Raw genomic sequence first — 15165 nt, 5'->3', positions numbered from 1 at the left:
CTCTTCTAGCACCCATCTATACACGCCAGAAAGGAGAGACACTAGTTTTCTCTACATTGCTCGCGTTCGTGTCGGACACGGTCAGTCAAAGTTTTGAGGTAGTCGTCGATGTCGTTGACCATTTCTTCTCTTCTTTGCATGGTTAAACGCGTCTAGTTCATATCTATCTAATGCGTCTGGTCTCGCCTCATGCAGTTCTTTGTGGACGTCGATCTCATCTCGGCACTCCGCAGGCCACCTCCTCCGTGCCATCGCTGTAGAGCTCCGTTTAAAAATCTAATCCTACCCGTGTATTGCCCCTTGTATCAGCGCCATGGCCCCACTTGTCATTTGATATAGCGAAGCCCCACTCGTTCGCGTTTTGGTCAGGGATACAGCGATGCTTACGGTCAAACAAAGATGGATGGTCTAACGTGTCTTTGCAGGCTCTACGTGGCCCCACTAGTCAGAAGATAACGGTCAACCGTCGGGCAACCGGGCGTTACATCACGTGTGATGGTTTCAGACAAACGCTTGGGTAAAACTGAGGAAAAACTAAGGAGCTGGGGAAAACTGAGCACAACTAAGGACCCGAGGGCACGAAAATAGAAATCCCTATATATATAGTTTTATATGGGGTAATGACAAACAAATCGCTGTAAGGTGTTGCACCGATATTTGTTTGGTCACATATAAAATTAATTTCAAATCTCAAATTAGACTAAGTGTTGTTTAAAAGGTAGCACAATGAGCTAGAAGTTGTCTATGCTAGATTTAGAAGAGTACAAAATATTGTGACGGATTCTACAAAAGAAGGCAGAGTATGTCATTGTTTTGACAATGACAGAGGATGTTAAGTCAAGAGGTTCTTTGAGAACTTGGTGTAGTTCCGACAGAGTCAGAACTTTGAAGCTTTATTGTGTGTGACAATATTAGTGACATATTTCAGACCGCGGAATTAAGGTTCCACCAGAAGACCAAACATATTTAATGCCGACTCATTTGGAAATGAGTGATGCGTTGAGACGCAAATAAATTACAAAATACATACGTCTCTGAGCGTGTCAGATCCGTTGACTAAAACCTCTCTCGTGAGCAAAACATGATAAAGCACCGGAAGGCCAAGGTGTTATATCTTTACAAATGTAAACTAGATTACTGACTCTAGTGCAAGTGGGATACTGTTGGAGATATGCCCAAGAGGCAATAATAAAATGGTTATTATAATATATCTTTGTGTTTATGATAATGTTTACATACCATGCTATAATTGTATTAACCGAAACATTGATACATGTGTGTTATGTGAACAACAAAGAGTCCCTAGTAAGCCTCTTGTATAACTAGCTTATTGATTAATAGATGATCATGGTTTCGTGATCATGAACATTGGATGTTATTAATAACAAGATTATGTCATTATATGAATGATGTAATGGACACACCCAATTAAGCATAGCATAAGATCACATCATTAAGTTATTTTCTATAATCTTTCGATACGTAGTTACCTAGTCCTTTCGACCATGAGATCATGTAAATCACTTATACCGGAAAGGTACTTTGATTACATCAAACGCCACTGCATAAATGGGTGGTTATAAAGGTGGGATTAAGTATCCGGAAAGTATGAGTTGAGGCATATGGATCAACAGTGGGATTTGTCCATCCCGATGACGGATAGATATACTCTGGGCCCTCTCGGTGGAATGTCGTCTAAATAGCTTGCAAGCATATGAATGGTTCATAAGAGACCACATACCACGGTACGAGTAAAGAGTACTTGTCATGAGACGAGGTTGAACGAGGTATAGAGATACCGATGATCAAACCTCGGACAAGTAAAATATCGCGTGACAAAGGGAATCGGTATCATATGTAAATGGTTTAGTCGATCACTAAAGTCATCGTTGAATATGTGGGAGCCATTATGGATCTCCAGATCCCGCTATTGGTTATTGGTCGGAGAGAAGTCTCAACCATGTCTACATAGTTCGCGAACCGTAGGGTGACACACTTAAGGTTTGATGTCGTTTAAGTAGATATGGAAATATGGAATGGAGTTCGAAGCTTTGTTCGGAGTCTCGGATGGGATCCAGGACATCACGAGGAGGTCCGGAATGGTCCGGAGAATAAGATTCATATATAGGAAGTCATTTTCTAGTTTTGAAAATGATCCCGTATTTTTCCTGGAAGGTTCTAGAAGGTTCTAGAAGAGTCCGGAAGAAATCAGCATGGAAGGTGGAGTCCCAGAGGGACTCCACCCACCTTGGCCGACCAGCCTAAGGGAGGAGGAGTCCCAAGTGGACTCCTCCCCATGGTGGCCGGCCACCCCAACAAGGAAAGGGGGGAGTCCCACTCCCCCTAGGTTTGGTCATATGGAAGGTTTATGTTGGGGTCTTATTCGGAGACTTTTGACCTAATCCTTGGGGCTTCCACCTATATAAAGAGAGGAGGGGAGGGGCTGGCCGGCCACTCTTGGCTCCACCTTGGCTGCACCCCTATGAGGGCCGGCGCCCAAGCCCCCTCTCCCCAAAACCCTAGCTACCTCTCCTCCACCACATCTCCCGCATATGCTTAGCGAAGCTCCGCCGGAGATCTCCATCGACACCGCCACCACGCCGTCGTGCTGTCGGGATTCCAAGGAGGATCTACTACTTCCGCTGCCCGCTGGAACGGGGAGAAGGACGTCGTCATCAACACCGAACGTGTGACCGAGTACGGAGGTGCTGCCCGATTGTGGCACCGTCAAGATCTTCTACGCGCTTTTGAAAGCGGCAAGTGATCGTCTACCACAGCAACGAGAGCCTCCTCTTGTAGGCTTTGGAAATCTTCAAGGGTTAGTCTCGTTCATCCCCTCGTTGCTCCCATCTTCTAGATTGCATCTTGGCTTGGATTGCGTTCTCGCGGTAGGAAATTTTTTGTTTTCTATGCTACGAATCCCTACAGCCAGAACCGTATGTGCCAGAGCCGTACGAACCAATGGAAAAGGACGGGTATGTACCAGCCGAGATATTCCCAGAGTCGCGCGGGCAGGTCAACATGATCCATAAAACCAGCTTTTCAAAAAGGGAAATCAAGAAATTTTCGCGAGAAGTAAAGTACGCGGAATTCGCTATGGTTGACACACCCGAATTCATCGACTGGTCGGAACAAAGCATCTCCTTCGACAGGACAGACCACCCGAAAGCCGTCCCTAGACCAGGTCATGCAGCCCTTGTCCTTGAGGCGCAGATCGGAGGGTACAACATGAGCAAAGTATTCATGGATGGAGGAAGCGGCTTAAACCTATGATGGCGTGTAACTCACACGTTCGTTGGGAACCCCAAGAGGAAGGTATGATGCGCACAGCAGCAAGTTTTCCCTCAGAAAGAAACCAAGGTTTATCGAACCAGGAGGAGCCAAGAAGCACGTTGAAGGTTGATGGCGGCGGGATGTAGTGCGGCGCAACACCAGGGATTCCGGCGCCAACGTGGAACCTGCACAACACAACCAAAGTACTTTGCCCCAACGAAACAGTGAGGTTGTCAATCTCACCGGCTTGCTGTAACAAAGGATTAACCGTGTTGTGTGGAAGATGATTGTTTGCAGAAAACAGTAGAACAATATTGCAGTAGATTGTATTTCAGTAAAGAGAATTGGACCGGGGTCCACAGTTCACTAGAGGTGTCTCTCCCATAAGACAAACAGCATGTTGGGTGAACAAATAACAGTTGGGCAATTGACAAATAAAGAGGGCATGACCATGCACATACATATCATGATGAGTATAGTGAGATTTAATTGGGCATTACGACAAAGTACATAGACCGCCATCCAGCATGCATCTATGCCTAAAAAGTCCACCTTCAGGTTATCATCCGAACCCCCTCCAGTATTAAGTTGCTAACAACAGACAATTGCATTAAGTATTGCGCGTAATGTAACTAGTGACTACATCCTTGAACATAGCACCAATGTTTTATCCCTAGTGGCAACAAAGACATCCATAACCTTAGAGGTTCTTGTCACCCCTCCAGATTCACGGAGACATGAACCCACTATCGAGCATAAATACTCCCTCTTGGAGTTACTAGCATCAACTTGGCCAGAGCATCTACTAATAACGGAGAGCATGCAAGATCATAAACAACACATAGACATAGCTTTGATAATCAACATAACAAGTATTCTCTATTCATCGGATCCCAACAAACGCAACATATAGAATTACAGATAGATGATCTTGATCATGTTAGGCAGCTCACAAGATCCGACAATGATAGCACAATGGGGAGAAGACAACCATCTAGCTACTGCTATGGACCCATAGTCCAGGGGTAGACTACTCACACATCACACCGGAGGCGACCATGGCGGCGTAGAGTCCTCCGGGAGATGATTCCCCTCTCCGGCAGGTGCCGGAGGCGATCTCTGGATCCCCGAGATGGGATCGGCGGCGGCGGCGTCTCTGGAAGGTTTTCCGTATCGTGGCTCTCGGTACTGGGGTTTTCGCAACGGAGGCTATTTGTAGGCGGAAGGGCAGGTCAAGAGGCGGCACGGGGGCCCCACACCACAGGGCCGCGCGGCCAAGGGGGGGGCCGCGCCGCCCTAGGGTGTGGCCCCCTCGTGGCCCCTCTTCGTCTCCTCTTCGGACTTCTGGAAGCTTCGTGGCAAAATAGGCCCCTGGGCGTTGATTTCGTCCAATTCCGAGAATATTTCTTTACTAGGATTTCTGAAACCAAAAACAGCAGAAACAAAGAATCGGCACTTCGGCATCTTGTTAATAGGTTAGTTCCAGAAAATGCACGAATATGACATAAAGTGTGCATAAAACATGTAGATAACATCAATAATGTGGCATGGAACATAAGAAATTATCGATACGTTGGAGACGTATCAGCATCCCCAAGCTTAGTTCTGCTCGTCCCGAGCAGGTAAAACGATAACACAGATAATTTCTGGAGTGACATGCCATCATAAACTTGATCATACTATTTGTAAAGCATATGTAGTGAATGCAGCGATCAAAACAATGTATATGACATGAGTAAACAAGTGAATCATAAAGCAAAGACTTTTCATGAATAGCACTTCAAGACAAGCATCAATAAGTCTTGCATAAGAGTTAACTCATAAAGCAATAATTCAAAGTAAAGGCATTGAAGCAACACAAAAGAAGATTAAGTTTCAGCGGTTGCTTTCAACTCATAACATGTATATCTCATGGATATTGTCAACATAGAGTAATATAATAAGTGCAATATGCAAGTATGTAGGAATCAATGCACAGTTCACACAAGTGTTTGCTTCTTGAGGTGGAGAGAAATAGGTGAACTGACTCAACATTGAAAGTAAAAGAATGATCCTCCATAGAGGAAAAGCATCGATTGCTATATTTGTGCTAGAGCTTTGATTTTGAAAACATGAAACAATTTTGTCAACGGTAGTAATAAAGCATATGTATCATGTAAATTATATCTTACAAGTTGCAAGCCTCATGCATAGTATACTAATAGTGCCCGCACCTTGTCCTAATTAGCTTGGACTACCGGATCATCACAATGCACATGTTTTTACCAAGTGTCACAAAGGGGTACCTCTATGCCGCCTGTACAAAGGTCTAAGGAGAAAGCTCGCATTGGATTTCTCGCTATTGATTATTCTTCAACTTAGACATCCATACCGGGACAACATAGACAACAGATAATGGACTCCTCTTTTATGCATAAGCATGTAACAACAATTAATAATTTTCTCATTTGAGATTGAGGATATATGTCCAAAACTGAAACTTCCACCATGGATCATGGCTTTAGTTAGCGGCCCAATGTTCTTCTCTAACAAAATGCATGCTTAACCATAAGGTGGTAGATCTCTCTTACTTCAGACAAGACGGACATGCATAGCAACTCACATGAAATTCAACAAAGAGTAGTTGATGGCGTCCCCAGTGAACATGGTTATCGCACAACAAGCAACTTAATAAGAGATAAAGTGCATAATTACATATTCAATACCACAATAGTTTTTAAGCTATTTGTCCCATGAGCTATATATTGCAAAGGTGAATGATGGAATTTTAAAGGTAGCACTCAAGCAATTTACTTTGGAATGGCGGAAAATACCATGTAGTAGGTAGGTATGGTGGACACAAATGGCATAGTGGTTGGCTCAAGTATTTTGGATGCATGAGAAGTATTCCCTCTCGATACAAGGTTTAGGCTAGCAAGGCTTATTTGAAACAAACACAAGGATGAACCGGTGCAGCAAAACTCACATAAAAGACATATTGAAAACATTATAAGACTCTACACCGTCTTCCTTGTTGTTCAAACTCAATACTAGAAATTATCTAGACCTTAGAGAAACCAAATATGCAAACCAAATTTTAGCATGCTCTATGTATTTCTTCATTAATGGGTGCAAAGCATATGATGCAAGAGCTTAAACATGAGCACAACAATTGCCAAGTATCACATTACCCAAGACATTAATAGCAATTACTACATGTATCATTTTCCAATTCCAACCATATAACAATTTAACGAAGAAGAAACTTCGCCATGAATACTATGAGTAGAAACCAAGGACATACTTGTCCATATGCTACAGCGGAGCGTGTCTCTCTCCCATAAAGTGAATGCTACGATCCATTTTATTCAAACAAAACAAAAACAAAAACAAACCGACGCTCCAAGCAAAGCACATAAGATGTGATGGAATAAAAATATAGTTTCAGGGGAGGAACCTGATAATATTGTCGATGAAGAAGGGGATGCCTTGGGCATCCCCAAGCTTAGACGCTTGAGTCTTCTTGATATATGCAGGGGTGAACCACCGGGGCATCCCCAAGCTTAGAGCTTTCGCTCTCCTTGATCATGTTGCATCATACTCCTCTCTTGATCCTTGAAAACTTCCTCCACACCAAACTCGAAACAACTCATTAGAGGGTTAGTGCACAATAAAAATTAACATATTCAGAGGTGACACAATCATTCTTAATACTTCTGGACATTGCATAATGCTACTGGACATTAATGGATCAAAGAAATTCATCCAACATAGCAAAAGAGGCAATGCGAAATAAAAGGCAGAATCTGTCAAAACAGAACAGTTCGTATTGACGAATTTTAAAATTGCACCAGACTTGCTCAAATGAAAATGCTAAAATTGAATGAAAGTTGCATACATATCTGAGGATCATGCACGTAAATTGGCTTAATTTTCTGAGCTACCTACAGGGAGGTAGACCCAGATTCGTGACAGCAAAGAAATCTGGAACTGCGCAGTAATCCAAATCTAGTACTTACTTTACTATCAAAGACTTTACTTGGCACAACAAAACACTAAACTAAGATAAGGAGAGGTTGCTACAGTAGTAAACAACTTCCAAGACACAAAATAAAAACAAAGTACTGTAGCAAAATAACACATGGGTTATCTCCCAAGAAGTTCTTTCTTTATAGCCATTAAGATGGGCTCAGCAGTTTTAATGATGCACTCGCAAGAAATAGTATTTGGAGCAAAAGAGAGCATCAAGAGGCAAATTCAAAACACATTTAAGTCTAAAATGCTTCCTATGCATAGGAATCTTGTAAATAAACAAGTTCATGAAGAGCAAAGTAACAAGCATAGGAAGATAAAACAAGTGTAGCTTCAAAAAATTTAGCACATAGAGAGGTGTTTTAGTAACATGAAAATTTCTACAACCATATTTTCCTCTCTCATAATTATTTTCAGTAGCATCATGAGCAAACTCAACAATGTAACTATCACGTAAAGCATTCTTATCATGAGTCTCATGCATAAAATTATTACTCTCCACGTAAGCATAATCAATTTTATTAGTTGTAGTGGGAGCAAATTCAACAAAGTGGCTATCATCATATATAGGAGGCATATTGTAATCATAAAAGAAAATTTTCTCCTCAATTCTTGGGGGACTAAAAAGATCATGCTCATCAGAGCCAGCTTCCCCAAGCTTAGAATTTTCCATAGCATTAGCAACAATGGTGTTCAAAGCATCCATAGTAATAACATTCCCATTAGCATGCATATAAAGTTCCATGGGTTTTTTAATTCTCTCTTCAAACACATCTTGTCCTAATTCAAGATAAAGTTCATAAAGATCTCTCATATTTTTGTTGTTTTCCATTATGCTTAACTAGTGAAATAAAAACATGCATGATATTAAGTAAAGTAAAACAAGTAACTAATTTTTTGTGTGTTTTTGATATAGCAAACAAGATAGCAAATAAAGTAAAACTAGGCAACTAATTTTTTTGTATTTTGATTTAGTGCAGCAAACAAAGTAGTAAATAAAACTAAGCAAGACAAAAACAAAGTAAAGAGATTGAGATGTGGAGACTCCCCTTGCAGCGTGTCTTGATCTCCCCGGCAACGGCGCCAGAAAAAGAGCTTGATGGCGTGTAACTCACACGTTCGTTGGGAACCCCAAGAGGAAGGTATGATGCGCACAGCAGCAAGTTTTCCCTCAGAAAGAAACCAAGGTTTATCGAACCAGGAGGAGCCAAGAAGCACGTTGAAGGTTGATGGCGGCGGGATGTAGTGCGGCGCAACACCAGGGATTCCGGCGCCAACGTGGAACCTGCACAACACAACCAAAGTACTTTGCCCCAACGAAACAGTGAGGTTGTCAATCTCACCGGCTTGCTGTAACAAAGGATTAACCGTGTTGTGTGGAAGATGATTGTTTGCAGAAAACAGTAGAACAGTATTGCAGTAGATTGTATTTCAGTAAAGAGAATTGGACCGGGGTCCACAGTTCACTAGAGGTGTCTCTCCCATAAGACAAACAACATGTTGGGTGAACAAATTACAGTTGGGCAATTGACAAATAAAGAGGGCATGACCATGCACATACATATCATGATGAGTATAGTGAGATTTAATTGGGCATTACGACAAAGTACATAGGCCGCCATCCAGCATGCATCTATGCCTAAAAAGTCCACCTTCAGGTTATCATCCGAACCCCCTCCAGTATTAAGTTGCTAACAACAGACAATTGCATTAAGTATTGCGCGTAATGTAACTAGTGACTACATCCTTGAACATAGCACCAATGTTTTATCCCTAGTGGCAACAGCACATCCATAACCTTAGAGGTTCTTGTCACCCCTCCAGATTCACGGAGACATGAACCCACTATCGAGCATAAATACTCCCTCTTGGAGTTACTAGCATCAACTTGGCCAGAGCATCTACTAATAACGGAGAGCATGCAAGATCATAAACAACACATAGACATAGCTTTGATAATCAACATAACAAGTATTCTCTATTCATCGGATCCCAACAAATGCAACATATAGAATTACAGATAGATGATCTTGATCATGTTAGGCAGCTCACAAGATCCGACAATGATAGCACAATGGGGAGAAGACAACCATCTAGCTACTGCTATGGACCCATAGTCCAGGGGTAGACTACTCACACATCACACCGGAGGCGACCATGGCGGCGTAGAGTCCTCCGGGAGATGATTCCCCTCTCCGGCAGGGTGCCGGAGGCGATCTCCTGGATCCCCCGAGATGGGATCGGCGGCGGCGGCGTCTCTGGAAGGTTTTCCGTATCGTGGCTCTCGGTACTGGGGTTTTCGCAACGGAGGCTATTTGTAGGCGGAAGGGCAGGTCAAGAGGCGGCACGGGGGCCCCACACCACAGGGCCGCGCGGCCAAGGGGGGGGGCCGCGCCGCCCTAGGGTGTGGCCCCTCTTCGTCTCCTCTTCGGACTTCTGGAAGCTTCGTGGCAAAATAGGCCCCTGGGCGTTGATTTCGTCCAATTCCGAGAATATTTCGTTACTAGGATTTCTGAAACCAAAAACAGCAGAAAATAGCAACTGGCACTTCGGCATCTTGTTAATAGGTTAGTTCCAGAAAATGCACGAATATGACATAAAGTGTGCATAAAACATGTAGATAACATCAATAATGTGGCATGGAACATAAGAAATTATCGATACGTTGGAGACGTATCAACCTACTATTCGCCAACACAATGAGAGCAATGGGTTTAACAGTCGATATGCTAAGAGAATCTGACACAGGATTCCACGGCATTATACCGACTCGACCCGCTTATTCTCTTGGAAAAACTTCATTGGACGTAGTCTTCAGTGCGCCCACCAATTTCAGGAAAGAAAAGATCGAGTTCGAAGTAGTCGACTGGGAGTCTCAATATCACGCCATCCTCAGCAGGCCCGCGTTTGCCAAATTTATGGCCGTACCTCATTATGTGTACCTAAAACTGAAGATGCCAGGTAACAACGGGACCCCAATAACCATTCACTGGAGTTTTGCTCGATCAGACACTTGCGACAGGGAGTTCCAGAAAATCGCCTCGAAGTTCGGTGCCAAGGAAGAGCTCAATGCGATCGATGCTGCCATAGATCATACGCAGCCACCAGCCGACAACCGAAACGTAAGATCCGACGAGTTTGATGCAACGAAGGAAGCCAAGAAGCTGCAGGTGCATCCCACTGACCCGAAGAAAACGGTCAATATATCGGCTGATCTTACGGTCGCATAGGAAGGCGCGCTCATCGAGTTCCTCCGTGAGCGCTGGGAGATATTCGCATGGGAACCATCCGACATGCCAGGTATCCCCAGGGAACTCGCTGAGCACGCCCTTAATGTTGACCCGACAGCCAAACCAGTGCAGCAGTCGATGCGTCGATTTTCTGAACCAAAGAGGAGAGCAATTGGTGAGGAAATCAATCGGCTCCGAAAAGCAGGATTCATCCGAGAGCTCAAGGAATCAGAGTGGGTGGCCAACCCTGTCATGGTGCCCAAAAAGGACACCACCGCTCTGCGTATGTGTATCGATTACACTAGCCTCAACAAACACTGTCCGAAAGATCACTTCCCGCTGCCTCGAATTGACCAGATAGTCGATTCCACATCCGGATGTGACCGCCTCTCCTTCCTTGATGCGTACTCCGGATATAATCAGATCAAACTAAAGAAAGAAGACCAGGAGCTAACCGCGTTCATCACTCCACACGGCGTTTTCTGTTACAACGTCATGACCTTCGGGTTGAAAAACACAGGAGCAAGTTACCAACGCTGTATGCAAGCTTGCCTTGGAGAGCAGATCGGGAGAAACATCGAAGTCTATATTGACGATATCGTGGTGAAAACGAAGCACACTGTGTTGGAGATATGCCCAAGAGGCAATAATAAAATTAGTTATTATATATCTTTATGTTTATGATAAATGTTTATATACCATGCTATAATTGTATTGACCGAAACATTGATACATGTGTGTTATGTAAACAACAATGAGTCCCTAGTAAAGCCTCTTAACTAGCTTGTTGATTAATAGATGATTAGTTTCATAATCATGAACATTGGATGTTATTAATAACAAGGTTATATCATTATGTGAATGATGTAATGGATACACCCAATTAAGCGTAGCATAAGATCACGTCATTAAGTTATTTGCTATAAGCTTTCGATACATAGTTACCTAGTCCTTATGACCATGAGATCATGTAAATCACTTATGCTGGAAAGGTACTTTGATTACATCAAACGCCACTGCGTAAATGGGTGGTTATAAAGGTGGGATTAAGTATCCGGAAAGTATGAGTTGAGGCATATGGATCAACAGTGGGATTTGTCCATCCCGATGACGGATAGATATACTCTGGGCCCTCTCAGTGGAATGTCGTCTAAATAGCTTGCAAGCATATGAATGGTTCATAAGAGACAACATACCACGGTACGAGTAAAGAGTACTTGTCAGGAGACGAGGTTGAACAAGGTATAGAGATACCGATGATCAAACCTCGGACAAGTAAAATATCGCGTGACAAAGGGAATTGGTATCGTATGTGAATGGTTCATTCGATCACTAAGTCATCGTTGAATATGTGGGAGCCATTATGGATCTCCAGATCCCGCTATTGGTTATTGGTCGGAGAGAGATCTCGACCATGTCTACATAGTTCGCGAACCGTAGGGTGACACACTTAAGGTTTGATGTCGTTTAAGTAGGTATGGAATAAGGAATGGAGTTCGAAGTTTTGTTCGGAGTCTCGGATGGGATCCAGGACATCACGAGGAGGTCCGGAATGGTCCGGAGAATAAGATTCATATATAGGAAGTCATATTCCAAGTTTGGAAATGATCCGGTGCATTTATGGCAGGTTCTAGAAGGTTCTAGAAAAGTCCGGAAGAAATCACCATGGAAAGTGGAGTCCCGAAGGGACTCCACCTTGCATGGCCAGCCAAACCCTAAAGGGTGGAGTCCCAGGTGGACTCCAACATAGGTGGCCGGCCACCCCACTTAAGGGAAAGGTGGGAGTCCCACCTTGGGTAGGACTCCCCCCTTGAGTAGGTTTCCCACCTATGGGAGGTTTTGTTGTTGGGGTCTTATTCGAAGACTTGGACTACAACTCTTGGGGATTTCCACCTATATAATGAGGAGGAGAGGGAGGGGGGCGGCCACTCTTGGCCGCACCACCTAGGGCTGCCCATGGCCGGCGCCCTAGCCACCCCCTCTCCCCAAACCCTAGCCTCTCCTCCTCCACCACTTCTCCCGCATACCCTTATGCGAAGCCCTGCCGGAGTTCTCCATCGACACCGCCACCACGGCGTCGTGCTGTCGGGATTCCGAGGAGGATCTACTATTTCCGCTGCCCGCTGGAACGGGGAGAAGGACGTCGTCTTCATCAACACCGAACGTGTGACCGAGTACGGAGGTGCTGCCCGATTGTGGCACCGTCAAGATCTTCTACGCGCTTTTGAAAGCGGCAAGTGATCGTCTACCGCAGCAACGAGAGCCTCCTCTTGTAGGCTTTGGAAATCTTCAAGGGTTAGTATCGTTCATCCCCTCGTTGCTCCCATCTTCTAGATTGCATCTTGGCTTGGATTGCGTTCTCGCGGTAGGAAATTTTTTGTTTTCTATGCTACGAATCCCTACAGTGGTATCAGAGCCGTGTCTATGCATAGATGGTTGCACGAGTAGAACACAATTGTTTTGTGGGCGTTGATGCTTTTGTTGTCTTTAGTTCGAGTACTTTGCATCTTTGTGGCATGGTGGGATGAAGCGGCTCGGGCTAACTTTACATGACCGCGTTCATGAGACTTGCTCCACGTTCGACATGCAACTTGTATTGCATAAGTGGCTTTGCGGGTGTCTGTCTCTCCCACCATAGTGAAGATTCAATTTACTCTTTCTATTGACAACACTAGTATCACCGTTGTGGTTCATGTTCGTAGGTAGATTAGATCTCACTCGAAAACCCTAAACCACGTAAAATATGCAAACCAAATTAGAGACGTCTAACTTGTTTTTGCAGGGTTTGGTGATGTGATATGGCCATGATGTGATGATGAGTATGTATGAGATGATCATTATTGTATTGTGGCAACCGGCAGGAGCCTTATGGTTGTCTTTAAATTTCATGTTGAGTAGTATTTCAAAGTAGTTGTAATAGTTGCTACATGAGGTGAACAACCATGAAGACGGCGCCATGGACCTTGACGCTATGCCGACGATGATGGAGATCATGCCCGTTGATGATGGAGATCATGTCCGTGCTTTGGAGATGAAGATCAAAGGCGCAGAGACTAAAGGGCCATATCATATCACATATGAATTGCATGTGATGTTAATCCTTTATGCATCTTATTTTGCTTAGAACGCGACGGTAGCATTATAAGATGATCCCTCACATTAATATCAAGATAATAAAGTGTTCTCCCCTCGTATGCACCGTTGATATAGTTCGTCGTTTCGAAGCATCTCGTGATGATCGGATGTGATAGACTCAACGTTCACATACAACGGGTGTAAGCCATGTTGCACACGCGGAATACTTGGGTTTGCTTGACGAGCCTAGCATGTACAGACATGGCCTCGCGACAACGGAAACCGAAAGGTTGAATACGAGTCATATGGATGATATGATCAACATGTTGATGTTCACCATTGAAGCTACATCATCTCACGTGATGATCGGTTTTGGTGTAGTGGATGTGGATCGTGTACCACTTAACAACTATGAGGGATGTTGTATTAAGTGGGAGTTCATTAGTAATTAGATTAGAACATGAACTAATTATCATAAACATAGTCTGAGTAGTATTTTGAATTAATTTGTAGTATTGGCATCCATTTTTCTACCAAGCGCTAGTCTTGTAATTGAGATAGAAATACTGTTAAAATCTGACAAGAAACTTTACGGACTGGTACCGTATTGTTAAAGAATCAAGAAATGATTAAGTCCTATTGCATACTTTTAGTAAACCTCACATTGTTGATTCAAAGAGCTATGGTTTCAATTAGTACCTAAAGTTATCTTGTCTCCGTAAAACTTGAAGTTCAAATCTGTTTGAAAAGTAAGGAGCTGAAAATTTTGTTTTCAGAAATAATCAAGGTATGAGATATATGTGATATCTAAGACCTTATTGCAAGATGATAGAATATAATTTGGTGAGACTACATAAACTCATAAGTTTTATGGGAATGTAGGAAGGTTGAAGACGCAAGGCATCCCAATCCTCCAACTATTGGGGCACTAACGATATTCGCATATCCATGATGTGATTGTCCTTAGTATGCACCGTAGCTAAGACTCGTCGTTTCGTAGGATCACGTGATGATCGGGTGTTATAGATTCTACGTGTGCATACAACGGGTGCAAGCCAGATTTGCACATGCGAATACTGAGGTTAAACTTTACGAGCCTAGCATGTACAGACATGGTCTCGGAAAAGTCGTCATGATATGATGGATAAAATTATGAGTGAAATTGTTCATCATATTACAAAGTTACTAATAGTGAAATCTGAAACACTTGTCATATGATGATCAACTTCAAAGTAAGAACCTCAAGGTTATTGGTATTTGACCAACAAACCTAGAAGTTATTAAAGGTGAAGTATTTTCTGAATAATGAGGAAAGCTAAAAGAGAAACTACAAAAGATATTTTTAGTAAAGAAAAGAGAAGACTAGAAAGTCTAGCTCAGGTGTATATACATGATATACATGTTATGGTTGTATTCCTAGTTTGGTCACACAATGAAATTATTGGGTATTAGTACCATATTGGTTGGTATGAAATGTCATACAAAACAACGCAATACAAGAATACAATGGCCTAAGTGACTGACAAGGAATATGATAGGAATGCACTTCTGGAACAAAAATAAAGTGTTATTATGT

This window comes from Lolium perenne, chromosome 7 (genome assembly GCF_019359855.2).
Source record: "Lolium perenne isolate Kyuss_39 chromosome 7, Kyuss_2.0, whole genome shotgun sequence".
Classification (NCBI taxonomy): Eukaryota; Viridiplantae; Streptophyta; class Magnoliopsida; order Poales; family Poaceae; genus Lolium; species Lolium perenne.
The sequence above is the reverse complement of the archived record's forward strand: the minus strand, read 5'-3'. Positions refer to the sequence as shown.